Genomic DNA, 13,209 nt, shown 5'->3' on the forward strand with positions numbered 1-13,209 from the left:
ACCCCTCCCCCCCACCTCTCTGCTGTGTCCTGTCCCCTCTGCACAGATGCCGGCTACAGCAACCCTCTGCATGAGATGTGCTGTTTTCTGTCTCCAGTCATTTACCTTCTCCTGCCTGAAATGCCCTTCTCCTCTTTTTCCTTTGACGATCTCCCCACTCCACCCTATCGTCCTCCAAGGGTCATGTCAGGGGAAACTTCCTCCAGAAAGTTTCCTGTGATGCTGCTCTCCACCACCTTTTCTTCCACCCCTATCTTCATATTGGCTCTCATTGCACCCTTGGAGTCCCTCTCACTTAGCTACCTTTATGCTACAATTTCTACTTATGTCATCTCCTTCACGAGACAGGAAAGTCTTTGAGGACAAAAATTTCGTTTATTTTTGTCTTTTTTTTTTTTTAAGTTTTGGCTTTCCTAGAATCTTTCTCCAATTCTCTGTAATAAGTCATTTAATGCTTATTGAATTAGGCCTTTGCAGACTAAAGACTAGGTATAGATGATCTTTTGTTTTTCCTTGCTTGATTACTGAGGAATGTTTTATGTGTCCAACGAGATCACTGACTCAAAGAACTTAAAGGAAAAGCAGATTAGCCACTCTGGGTTTGGTATAAATGTTCCACATCAGAATGCAAAATCATAATAAAGGAATCTATAGTTTCGTGTTGCTGGGAGTCAGGAGGCCTGGACTCTGGTTGCAGCCCTGCCACTATCTTGCTGTCTGGCTGTGGGCAAGTCATGGTCCTTCTCTGGGCTTCTCTTACTTTCTCTGAAAAAATAAGCACATGGACTGAGGACTGTCAAGATCTCTTGTAGATCTAAAATCCTAGAATTCTATAATCTTTTTCACATATTAAACACTTTTTTCATGGGCTCAGAGTTGGCTTTACCATTTCAATGTCTTGTGACAGTATTAGCTAGGAAATGCAAGCATCTGACCTCAGCAGAAACACTACAAGTCCCCACCAATCAAATTTCTCAGAAGAAAGTACATTCAAGTGGGGGAAAAAAAAGAGATGGGGAGTTATTCATTTACTGCTCTCTAAGGCTCAAAAATATAGAGATTACTATACTACATCTTCCTACAAGTTTTTTTACTTAATCTTACTGGCAGCCCTTTGAAGTAGCCCAGGTGGGCAACTGGGTAGCCATTAAATATGCCATTCGCCAAATGGTTCAACTCTTCATTCTTCTAAGAGAATAGTAGGAGCATGATTTCTGGCCCACAGTGGTTGGGGATACTATGTAACCAGTTCTTTCTAAGAAGTTGTGAAATAATTGTCAACTTCAAGCTGAGCATTTAAGTGCAGGCATGAGGCCATCTCAGTTTCTCTGTTTCCTCCACAAGGGTGGGCAGAAGTGTTCCAATCAATGGCTGCTCCATCAGCATAGGTTCTGGAGTGAGGCTAGTGTAGAGAAGAAGCCCCAGATGACAGATGAACCGAGAGGTACACATAGCACCAGCAAAAAACAAAACAAAGAAAATCTTCATTGCTTTAAATCACTGGCATTCTGGTGCTATTTGTTGCTGCGTCACAATTTATCCTACCTTGACTGACATGGGCATTATTCCTAGTTTTCCTATGAGGAAAACTGAAGCTCAGTAAAGTAAAATGAACACTTTTTTAGGGTCATACAAACCTCATAAGTGTCCAAACCTGGTTCAGTGCTATTTTCTCTGTTCCATACTGCTGTCTTAATTAGGATTAGGTATTAAGCTTGATTTAATTTGAGCCCAGCCTGTGGGTACTGGCTTTCTTGGTCACCTATTGGAAGATAAGAAGGGATAGTGATAAGAGCATAGGCTTTGGAGCTGAGCAGGTATGAGCTTGAGTCCAGGTTCTGCCACTCATTAGCTCAATGTCCTTGGCATGTTGCTAGTGTTTGGTCTCCTAGTTCTTCTGAATTAAGCAGGACTGCAGATAATGGGAATCCTTAATAGCAGGGAAAACTTACTGTTAATTGTATGATAGCAAACATCAGTTGCAGGATGGGTAGTTATTTTGGGGTGATGTCTGCCTTCCAAACATTCCTCAAATCAGAGAGGCTAAGTCACTTACCTGTATTCATGCAATAAATGGCAGAGCGTTGATCCCAACACAGGCCTTTCTGATTCCTTCCAGTGTGTCTCAGCCTTCAAGACAAAACTAGCTCTGCTAAAATTCTACGACAGTGAGGAATGAGAGGCACAGCCCAAATTTAATGACTAACTTCTTGTTTGACTTGGAGCTTCAAGTTGATTTACTCCTTGAATATTCTTTTCTCTCTTACTCTGGCTTAGCATTGAGAATGGCAGACATTGCCTTGGCAAGGTTACAGGATAAACTTGCTGCTTTTAGGACGTCTGTATCCAGCAGAATCTTTATTTTCTGTCCCTTGGGCATAATCTTGGAAAAACACATCTGTTATTCTGGGTGCTTACCTGGCTGGGCTTATTTTTCCTCCCTTGGATGGAGAAAAATGTGCTATCAACAGATGAGGAAGAGTTTTCACATCTTTTGAAGTCACAGACCCTTTGGGTATTAAAAAACAAACTCTCAGAATCTTGATTAAGTCATAAAGTGTTATTGAAAAAATGAGAGATCAGTCCTTCAGCTCGAAGATGTCAAAGTCACTGGACATGAATTTGGGGTCTCTACTGATTAAGTCACTGAAGTGTGGACAATGGTTGGGGGTTGAGCACACCTTAACAGATGGACTGTACATTTCTCAATTACCTGTCCCAGGACACATATCCCTTCCTTTCCCATTGGCTAAGCCACATTTACATGCAACTGCCTCGAAACTCATCCTCTCTGGTAACTTTCCAGGACCTGAAAAACAGAAACAAAGGCTAGGATGAGAGTTAAATACTTTGATCTACCTTATTCATTCATTTCAAAACACTTATGAAGCACCTATGTGCCAAGCTCTGTAGTAGACGCTTAAAATTCGATCCCTGACCTTATAGAGGTTTTAGATAGTGGAAACATGAAAATCAAGGCAATTAAAAGATGGTATGCTCGGCCAGGTGCAGTGGCTCACACCTGTAATCCCAGCACTTCGGGAGGCTGAGGCAGGTGGATCATGAGGTCAGGAGTTCAAGGTCAATGTGGCCAAGATAGTGAAACCCTGTCTCTACTAAAAATACAAAAATTAGCCAGGCGTGGCGGCAGGTGCCTGTAATCCCAGCTACTCGGGAGGGTGAGGCAGAGAATTGCTTGAACCGGGAGGCAGAGGTTGCAGTGAGCCGAGATCGCGCCATTGCACTCCAACCTGGGCGACAGAGCGAGACTCCATCTCAAAAAAAAAAAAAAAAAAAAAGATGGTAGGCTCATTCATTTAACAATATTGAGTGCTGATCCTATGCCAAGCACTGTCATAAGTGCTGGGAATTTAACAGTGAACAAACTTCCCTGTCCCATGAACCTTAGCTGTTGATGATGGGCAGATAATAAGATAGATAAGTACATGATGCAGTGGTAAGTGGTAATAATGAGCACTCCAAATGAAGATGGGCACAGTAAGTGGAGAGGGTGCAGTGGAGGGTGTTGTTTCTGCCAGGATGGTCTGGGAAGGGTTCCCTGATGACGTGATGTCCGAGGGGAGCCCTAGGTGATAGTGGGCCATGAGACCTGCAGTGTCCTGTGGGGGCACCTCAGTGGGTCATCTAACCCACGTCTACTTTGTGACTTTGGTCAAGCCACCTGACTTCTCTGAGCGTTTGTTTCTTTTTCTGGATCTTGAGGAGGTTTAATGCCCTACCTGCCCACGTCATCTGATGATGAAAATAAAGAAAATCCATCCCTGAATGAGGTGCCTGCTCTTCCGTCTTGATCCTGTGAGTTATTCTCATCAGCCTGCTCTCCAGATGGCCTTGGCCAGTAACAATCTCATGCTTTCTATGGTGCTATGTAAAGTCAATGTCTCACTTTGATCCAGCCACCAAAAACCAAGTCTCCCAAATTCCCTGAGCTCAACTCCACAACAGATATGATGAAAGGAACCTGTTTTTTCATATTATTGTCAGGAATAGTAATCTCATGTGTTTAATGCCCTCTAATGGGACTCGCCCTGGGTGAAGTGATTTGGCATTATGTTCACTATAACAATGTTACTATCATTATATTTATTAATATTAAAATTAACACATGTGGAAACCTCAAGCATATGTCTGGCATATAATTAATACTCAGCAAATACTATTTATCTTTATTGTTTTTTCCTTTTCTTTCTCATCCTATTTCCAGTGATTCTTGCCCTCTGTTTTGTTTGAGCAGAGGCTGCAGGGAGCTAACATCATAGGACTTTAGGCTCAAGGGAGAGAACAAGGTAAAAAAACTCTTTAACTTCCTTCTTGGAAACTTACATTGCACATTTACTGAATGCCAAGCTATGTTCTAATCAATTTACATATATATTAACCTATTTGATCCTCACTTTGACACTATGAGGAACATACATCAATTATCCCCATTTTCTAGATGTGGAAACTCAGGTATAGTGGTATCAAGGAACTTCTTCAAGATGACTGGGCTAATTAATCAAAGAATTCTCTAGCCCAAGCCCCCAGAACAAGAAAGGATTTAGGGGGTAAGGGCAGAAGTTCTTTAAGGAGTTAAGATAAAAAGTGGTGGAAGACTTTCTACAGTATCTCTCCAAATCCTGAAAGGAGCAGATAAGATGCAGGGAATGCTTGAGCCCCAGTGGGGAGGCACCGTATGCTGGAAGGCAGGGGGTAGAGTGGTGTTTCCTGTTGTCTGAGTTCTGCTTACCTTCTTGGATTCTCCTCTCTCCTTCCCTGGGGCTGGCAGGCATGCCCAAGGGTAGTTGTAAATTGCTAATCTCAGCTGCAGAAAGACAAAGTGAATTATTAAAGAGAAAAAATGAATCCACATGCGTTTGAACTCAGACTCGAGCACAGCTTGGCTCAGAGCCTGGCGCTGCTTGTCTCAGAACTTTAGGGTCAATAATTGCCAACTCCTTGCACCCTGCCCTCTGAGACTTGAGGTGGTCCTTGGGCACTGAAAGACCAAGTGTGGATTCCCAGGTACAGATGCAGCATGAGGGGAACGTGCTCCCCAGCCTTTGGAAGCCGTCAATCTTTCCTTTCTCCTGGAAAAGTAGTTGGGTTTGAGGAATAGTGGGGTACTTTGTCAGTTAGCTGCTGGGGCATCCATTGGTCTTTGGAGAGCTAAGGTCAGAAGAACAATTACCCAGCCTGTAATCCTTCCCCATATTTTTCTTCTCCAGACCTGTTGGAATTACATAAGATTGTCAATGCAAGCTTTGTTCTGCTGGTGTTTCTCTCCCTCCTGTTATTTCTCTCTTCCTATCCATTGTTGTCTCCACCTTCTTCTTCATTCTCATTATTTGCCAGACTGTACCACTTTCCTCTTTCCTCCTCATCTAGGGAGTGATGAGCCCCTTTGGTCAATTTCAAGGTCGTTTCTCGGCATGCTGTGGATCATCTGTCCACTGATGTGAAACTGCCATGCAGGGGAAAGCTGGAGGCATCAGATAAATGTGAATTGAAATTTTGGTGTTTTACCTATTTGCTATGTGACCTTGGACAAATCACTTAGCCTTTCCTCCTCTTTAAATAAGGATTGGATTAGCATATGAGTGTACTTGTGACTGGTCAGTGGCAAGTGACCCACTGATGGTATTATCATTATCATTGTTATTGTTTTTTTTTATTATAATTATTCCCTATAGAGAAGGGGTGTGGGTAAAGTCAGCCCCTGCCTGCCTCAACCCCACCAGAGCTCAGCAACAATAACAAGCATTGCTCCTGAAGGCTTTGCTTGCACAGGGCCTGAGCCAATAAGACACAGTCTGATGTTAGGAGGACCATCCTTAGAAAAATGGTCTAGAAAAGTCAGATGTGCAGTTACGTAGATGAAGATGACCCAGGAAGACTCCCTCCCAGCTTCATCCCATGAACATCACTAGGCTGCAGCTTGGCCATCTGACCTCTCCCTGAAGCTTCTCAGCTTCATCAGTGCAGCTACAAGAAAGGAGCTTCTGTCACTGCCTTCAGAGCCCTTGGTGTCACTGCCTTTTGAGGGCAGCGAGGAGGAGGGGAAATAGATTTGTTCGAGTTTATTTATGATTCTTGACATGAGTACAAAAACCCTGGTGCAGTAGAACTGGAAAGACTGCTAGATTTAGAATGAGAAGACTTGGATCTGAGCCATGACTCTATCGTTTACTAATTATGAAACCTTGGGCAAGTCTTTTAACTCTGAGGACATCTCCTGCCATTAAGTGACAACAATCCTTTAGTGTGGATGCTTCTAGCATGGCACTTAGTACATGCTGGCTCCTTTCTTTTAACACTCTTCTAGGGAGGATACTAGACATGGATTTCCACTCTGCAGGAACCCAGAGTTGGCCGGGAGAAACAAAGTGCTTATAATAGTTGCCAATTATTATATAAGAGGCAGCATGGCCTTGGGTGAAGTGCAAAAACTCTTGTGTGAGACTTCCTGGGTGCACATCTCTGATCTCCTGCTTATCACCTGTGACTTTGGGCAAATTAATTAATCTCTACATGTCTCCATTTTCTCATCTATAAAATGGAGCTTGTGATATTAGTATACATATATAGTTGTTCTGAAGATTAAGAGAGTAAATAGACATAAACCATCACCATCACAGAAGGATCTTTGTCTCAGTGCTAGTTACTATTATTATATATCAACTTACAGTAACCCTTCTTAAATGCCCACCTCACTATTTCCTTTTCTTTCATCCCTTGGCCATATTTGATTGGACTAGGGGTTGGGACCTCATATGAATTTAAGTTGAGCTGATCAGAGTCCCTTCTCTAGAAATTTGGAAATGAAGCCGAGTATTGTGTTTGTGTGTGTGTGTGCCTGTGAGAGAGAGAGAGAAAGACTTGTAACAGATATTCTCAATAGCGTTGGTGAAAACATCTTCCCTCTACTTCCCACCTGGGTAGACTGGAGGAGCAGGAAGAAAAACAGAGAGATTCACTAAGAGGGACAGAGATAGAGCCAGAGAAAGGCAGCAGAGTTGGAGGACACACAGAGGGGAATACAGGAGAGGGAGAGAGAGTCGGACAGCTCTCTAGACCTTGGTTCTAGTACATTCTTGAAGCCCAGCTGCATTTGTGACCTTGAATTCTGAGGACACTTCTATGTCATTTTTGACAAATCCTTTTGAATCAATCAGGGCAGCTTAATTTATGCTGCAGTAACAAACATTCCATACACAAATCAAGATGGTTTAATACTACACAGGTTTTGCTCATTCTATAGGCCAACATACACAATCACCAGGGAGCTCTGCCTTATCATCCTCACTCAAAGATAGAGGCTTTATCTTGACACAGGCCTCCACAGTAACTTTAGCAAGGAAGGGAATGTGGCAAACTGTGCACTGGCTCTAAACCTTCCACTTGGAAGTGACACAGATTGCTTCTGCTCACAATTTCATTAGCCAAAAAAGTCACATGACCACACTTATCTTTCATGGGGAGGAGAAGTACAATCTCACCATATGTAAATAAGGAATCCCAGAGTATTTTTGAACAGGCTTTACTAACTACCATGCCCTCTTTTCTTCTCAATCCACCTTAAAATGCTTTCTATTAAAAAAGTGATTAAACAATAATTCCTAAAGAACAGAGATGAACAGAAAATAAATTCTGTGTTTCCTAGGTGGTTGGAATTTAATTGGCTGGGACAAGCTTTTAGAATCCAGAGAAGGAACAAACTAAAGAGCAGATAAAGTTATGCAAGCTGGATGGAAGAGATAGTATTTGACCTGGGTTCTGTTGGTGGAAGTATTTGACTGGCACCTTCACAATTCAGCTTTGGAAACTTTGTTTGTCCATAACATGGTGCACTTTGAAGCCATGAAGGCTGGAGTCTGCATCCCTGCTCCCTGGGGACAGAGTGAGCTGATAGATGACAGGCACGTAGCATATTACATGATGCTGACTAGAAGTTCAGGAAATGTTCGCTGCCTTTCCTTATCTCCCTACACCACAGTCTTTTCTTTCTAGTTACTGCTGTGGCAAAGTTTCTTATTTTCGCCTGGGGAATCTAAACACTTCATACTGGCAGTATCACTGGAGGCCACGTGATTGAGGGGTTTGCCATTTTCCTGGGAAGACGAGTTTACTTGTTGGCATAAAGTTCGTTGCCTTGCTGTTACAAGCCAACAGACTTGAGGCTCTGAGATACCATCTGTTTCTCAAATATATATATATATATATATATATATATATATATATATATATATGTATATATATTAGAATCTTCCCTGAGAATGTCATTTTCCACTTCAGAGATAATTCTTTTTTTTTTTTTTACCAACTAGTAGAAATCCTGGATACTTACAATTATTCTTTTTGTGTGATTATTAACCTGTAAAATGAAAGAGAAAAATATGTATATACAGAATAGCAGTTGAAGCCTAGTGCAACAGAATTATATTTCTAAGCCACAGCTCCAAGAGTAGCTCTCCTCTGCTCTAAAACTGTCAGTAGGTACCCAATGACCACAGAATAAATTTTAAGTACAATTCTAGTAACATCTCTCATGATATTAATATTCCTTCATGTGGTACCCTTCCTCCTATCTGCAACCTTTGAAGTCAGCTAAACAGCAACATATTTATAACGTGTTTGGTTGCAAGTAATAGAAAACCCAACTCAAAGAGACTTAAACAATAGTGGAATTTACCAGCTCATGTATTTGAGAAGTCCAGAAGAATAGAACTCAAGGCTGGTTTGAACCTGTGTCTCATCAATATCACATGGATATGTTCTTTCTGTCCTTTTGATCTACTTTTCGTGGAGTCATTTTTATCTCTTTGAGGACTTAAGATAGCTGAGGATGTCCCCACGGGTTCCGGGCCTTCTGCTTCCCTTAGAGAGTGAGCAGTATTTCCATTCATTCACCTTCTGAACTAATTTCCCACCTTCCTCTGATTATACCTTCGTAAGTTAATTGTACACACTGGATTACTCTGGCTAGTGTAAAGGATTGTGCTGAAGGCTTAACAAATCACAGAGACACATTGACTTAGGCCAGTCAGCTGCCCCATCCCCATTCCAAATTCTACCTGAATTTCCCACTTTAAAATTCCCTAGTTAGAATTTCAAAACCCAGAAAGTATGCATGCTGGGGCTGCAACCATTAATGCATCCAATATGGTCAACACTTAATCTGTCTGTATACTCAGCAAATATTTATGAAGGACTTACTATGTTTCAGAAGACTGTATTCTACCAGACATAGTCTTAGGCTTAAAGGAAGTCACAGTCTAGTATAGGGGCCTGGGGAGAGCAAGTACAGAATGTTTTGAGTATCTACTCAGGTGCTATGATAAAGGTTGGCACAGGGTGCTTTATGAGCCCAGAGAAGAGGAGAGGGCATCCACAGTGGAAATTGAGGGTGGGTAGAGTCAGAGAGGACTTTCCAGGGGAGATGATGCTGAGGAGAAAATGAAATTTAATCAATTGGGAAGGTGGAAAGAGGAGAGAGGAAAGAACAGTATTCCAGACAGACAACACAGTATGTGTGAAGGCAGAACAATGGACAAAGCATGGTTATTTGGCTAATGCAGCTAGTTCTGTATAGCATAGGTGTCAAGAACATGGACTCTTGACATCAGAATGCCCGGGATCACATGCCAGTTCTATTACTTAGAACTGTGTGATGGGTAAGTTACTTGACTTCTATGAGCTTCTGTTTCCCCATTATAAAATAGCTATAATAATACAAATAACAGTAACTACCTCATTGAGGTTGGTGAGTATTAAATGAGTTATGTATAAACTACTTTCATTATGCTGCACTATAGAAGCACTATAAAAGTGTTAGCAATTATTATCATGGCCAGTGTTGTGGACACACACACTTATCTATTTGGAAGCACCAAATCTGGAAAGTGAATAGGAAACCTGGAAAAATTTGATGTTGCATATAATACAGCCTTGCTTTCCCCTTGGTTACAGCTGTATCACGAATTCAAGGCTTGTGAACTGCAAAGGATTTTATTGTTCTTGTCTAAATTGATCGCTTAAGCTGCTGAGTTGGAGAGATTTTGCATGATCATATCAATGTTGTCATCTTATCATTACTGTAATCACTGCTGCTCAGCAATTTCCTCATCTCAAAAAATGAGACAGGATAGTTTGTGCTTGAAGGTTTGTTCTTCGGAATCAGACAGATCTATCTGACTTGATTCCTACTCTGTCACACATATAATTCTCACAGCAACTCTGTGGGTGAGGTCTTGTTACTCCCATCTTGCATATGAGGAAACTGAGGATTGGAAAAATTAAGCAATCCACCTACTGTCATAGAGATGGTAGGTGGAAAGACTGCACTTTGAGTCCAGGATGAAAACTAGGGTTTTTTGCTTCTGGTTTGTTTATTTTGTAAAATGGGATAATGACAGTAACTACCTGCATATTGGTGTGAAGATAATATGAGATAGTAGTTGTGAACCAGTCAACACTATGAATGGCCCAAAATAAATATTTAATAACTTTGCTCTGATTATGACAATATTTGTCTTTCTCAAGTTTTTAACAAGCATCAAATTAACTAATGGGTGTGAAAAAAATGTAAAGAAGGAAGACCATTCATTGAGATATCATAAAAAGAGTTCATGATGATTAATTTATTTAAAATTGCAAAACCTTCCCTACTACCCACCCCCCCCAACCCCACCAACAATGTTTGCTATCCCCTATCCTGCTTTATTTTTCTCTGGAGGACTCCCCACCATCTAACATGGTATATTTTAATTATTTACCTTTTAACTTTTGCATGTTCCTTACTAGAATGTAAGCTTCAAGAGGGTGGGAATTATAGTTGGTTTTGTTCTTTGTTGAATCCCCCAGGCCTAGAATAATGCTTGGAAATAATAAATGCTCTATAAATATTTGTAGAGTGAATGATGAATTCACAAGTTAATTAATCAATTATCAATTAGAAAAATGAGAATTCAGGTCCCTTCCAGTCCTAAGATCCTGTGATTCTGTGTGTTCACATGCATTTCTTGACTGTTCCTACTTTTGAAGGATACAGGAGAGTGGAGAGTTATCTGTCTCAGTTATCGTGCTGGCAAAATCATAGCTTCTTCATGAACCTCAAGGCTTGTGTAAAACTTACCTCGTCATGAGCATCATTTCCATGTGTTCATTCTTCAGACTCAGGTTAATGCTTTAAGGCAACCTCCATGTTTGGTTGGCATCACCTGGTGAACCAAACATCAGGGCCATGTCAAAAAGCAATGACACCGTGCCTTTCTCAGCACAGACACCTAGAGGAGCCACAGCACAGTCCTTGCTCACCCTTCTCTTAGCAGCCCAGCAGCGGGAACTTCAGTCTCTCCCCACCTACACACACACACAGACACACACACACACACACACACACACACACAAACACACACACCATTCTCCTTTGATGGAGATAGAGTTCCTGTTTCTTCTTCACATGGATTCTGGATCTTCCCCATCCATACTGTGTGTTCTCCCAGGATAGTACAGATCACATCAGAGAATCCTTCCTCAGCTGGATTAGTAACACCCTTCATTTCTTCAAGAATACAACGCACGAAAGAACTTCATTCTTTAAGAGCAAATGTAGATTTTCCTCGTTACCTCCTGCACATCTGGCCATTCTTGCTAAGCCTCTGAAAAGGCCCTTCTTGGTGTCCCCAGAGCTCTGTTCTACTCCCCACTCCCACATCACACTACACATCCTCTCATAGCCATTCCCTCCACATTCCTGGCTGCAACCACCAAGTCTCTTCTGGCGGCTTCTCTATGGTCCAGGCTCTCTCCTGAGCTCCGGGGGAAACTTGTGAACTGGGCGTCTCCACCTGGATCACGCTCAGGCACCTGACACTCAACATTTCCACACTTAATTCAACATCTGTGCCCTTGAGCCTGCTTTCCTACACCAGCTTGCAGCAGCTCCATTCATCCGGTCACACAGGCCAGAGACCCATGTTCCAGCCTGACTGTGACCTTGCCTCCTCCTCACTCCTGTCCTGCTTCTGGGCCTCCATTGGCCTTCTAGAGATGTGGATTCAGCATCCTGATGAGTCCCGAGTCTAGCCACTCCTCGCATGCCTATCCTAGCCACAGGCCTGAATCCCATCTCACACAATGTACTTCATCCTCCTTTGCCTCCAGTCTTTACCTTCTCAAATGAACTCAGTTCACTGCAGCAGAGGAATATTTCTAGAACACAGTTCCAACTAAATCATGCTCCTGGTTAAAGCCATTCGGTGACTTCTGCAGAAGTAAGACTGAGATTCTTGCCCCGCTCCTACCCCAGGTATCTGGCTCACCCACCACTACTATCCTTAGCTTCCTCACCTACAAATCGCAGTATGTATCCCTCTCTCATGGGGTTGTTGTGATGACCAAACCAGCAAATCCATGTACTGTGTGACATCTTTGCCAGCATGATGTCTGGCACACAGTAGATGCTCCACAACTGCCCAATTCCCTTCCATCCTTCTTTCTGAACCAATATTTGGGATTGATCATAGACTTTGGTGGAGATTTCTCTTCTGTAAACTGAAACTGAAGCATTTTTAGCTGTCTTTCTTTTGCCTAGGCAAAAGCAGAATGCCACTCCCCGCATCACAGTTCTATCTCTGTGATGACAGATCATCAAATAATTAGGGCAGCAAGCATCTGAAATTGTGTCAGCTCCCTGATGGTTGGGTCCCCAAGTGCCTGGCCTAGTACTGAGCAAGGCATGAGCTTCTCTCCATGCTGCTTCCCCAAAATCTCTGGGCTGGGATAGCTGAAAGGAAGAGAAAGAGAATGCCTGGGGCACTGACTCTGTGGGCAAGGGCAGCAGCTTTCTGTCTCTGCAAGAGGCATTATAGGTGAATATTTGGCAGGGAAGGTTAATGAAAAAAGCATAGGTGTTGGAATAAGAAAATGTGGGTTTGAAGCCTGACTCAAGCCCTCCACATATCTAGTACATGTTGACAACTTTTTGAGCCAGTTTCCTCAGCTCTGAAATGGGGATAATGCTTTTTATCTCATTGGGTTCGTGGAGAGATCAAATTAAATAATGGATGTATTACATAAGATATCATTTCAACATGGAGACACTAATTATTGATATTAGGTGTGTTGTGCAGAACATGCATTGAGGGACAGACAGTGACAGTCACAGAGCAGACTCCTCTGTCTACTCGCTGTCTGGGTGAACTGGGG

The 13,209-nt window shown here is 42.3% G+C and overlaps 1 protein-coding gene and 1 long non-coding RNA gene across 7 annotated transcripts in view; one reads left to right on the plus strand and one right to left on the minus strand.

The window, feature by feature from the left end:
* Window positions 1-13,209, plus strand: part of DAB1 (DAB adaptor protein 1) — a 1,250,022-nt gene that overhangs the window by 160,630 nt on the left and 1,076,183 nt on the right. The gene's annotated exons all lie outside the window — the stretch shown is intronic.
* Window positions 359-12,563, minus strand: LOC107966844 (uncharacterized). The gene is made up of 6 exons (XR_010153789.1): window positions 12,352-12,563; window positions 11,135-11,219; window positions 8,348-8,374; window positions 4,751-4,825; window positions 2,714-2,809; window positions 359-2,509 (listed from the first exon to the last, which is right to left on the minus strand). It is a non-coding gene; the product is annotated as an uncharacterized LOC107966844 (long non-coding RNA).

This window comes from Pan troglodytes, chromosome 1 (genome assembly GCF_028858775.2).
Source record: "Pan troglodytes isolate AG18354 chromosome 1, NHGRI_mPanTro3-v2.0_pri, whole genome shotgun sequence".
NCBI lineage: Eukaryota > Metazoa > Chordata > Mammalia > Primates > Hominidae > Pan > Pan troglodytes.